Source organism: Fukomys damarensis, unplaced genomic scaffold, assembly GCF_012274545.1.
Source record: "Fukomys damarensis isolate Sample0158 unplaced genomic scaffold, DMR_v1.0_HiC HiC_scaffold_32, whole genome shotgun sequence".
NCBI classification, from domain to species: Eukaryota; Metazoa; Chordata; class Mammalia; order Rodentia; family Bathyergidae; genus Fukomys; species Fukomys damarensis.
Window position 1 is genome coordinate 23,736,870 of NW_022900944.1, and position 700 is coordinate 23,737,569.

At 30.6% G+C, this 700-nt stretch overlaps 1 protein-coding gene across 8 annotated transcripts in view; it reads right to left on the reverse strand.

Annotated features, from left to right (window-relative positions):
* Positions 1-700, reverse strand: part of Cnot1 (CCR4-NOT transcription complex subunit 1) — an 83,289-nt gene that overhangs the window by 47,105 nt on the left and 35,484 nt on the right. The gene's annotated exons all lie outside the window — the stretch shown is intronic.

Sequence of the window (700 nt, forward strand, 5' to 3'; positions counted from 1 at the left end):
AAAAAAAAAAAAAAAAAAAAAAAAAAAAAAAAAAACCAAAACAAAACAAAACAAAAGGAGATAATAAAAGATTCTTAAAATTATATGATTCAATTTGTGTTTTATGTTTCTTGGTTTTCATTTCAGTTAATTTACTATGAAAGCTGAAATTATGTACCACAAAATATCAGTAACAACATCATTCAGAATGATTAAAAAACTAGATAATTTAGCTTAAAGGAGATTTCATGAATTGGCCATTGTGAGCAACTTACAAACAAACGAATATACAAAGAAAAAGCTTTTAACACCAACAGAGAAAGAAGTATAGTCCTCACAACATTTAATAGTTTCAAATTTTTGAGGATTTCCAAAAATGCCTAATAGCAAATGGAGATTTAACTAGTGATAACTAAAGATTATCTACCAAAATCCTTTATAAAAATTTAAGGCTGGAGCAGTGACACACACCTTTATTCTACCACTTGGTAAAGTAAGGCAGTAAGATCCCAAAGTAAAAGGTCAACCTGGGCTACAGAGGAACATCCTGTATCAAAAAACCAGAATCAGCTGTGTACCATGAGTAACCACTGTAACCCCAGCACTTAGGAAGCTGATGCAGGAGGACAGAGAAGGCCAGCCTGGACTAAACAGTAAGACCTCGTCTCAAAACAGAAAAACCAAAACAACAAAAACTAATTAAAAAAAAAAAAAAAAAAAA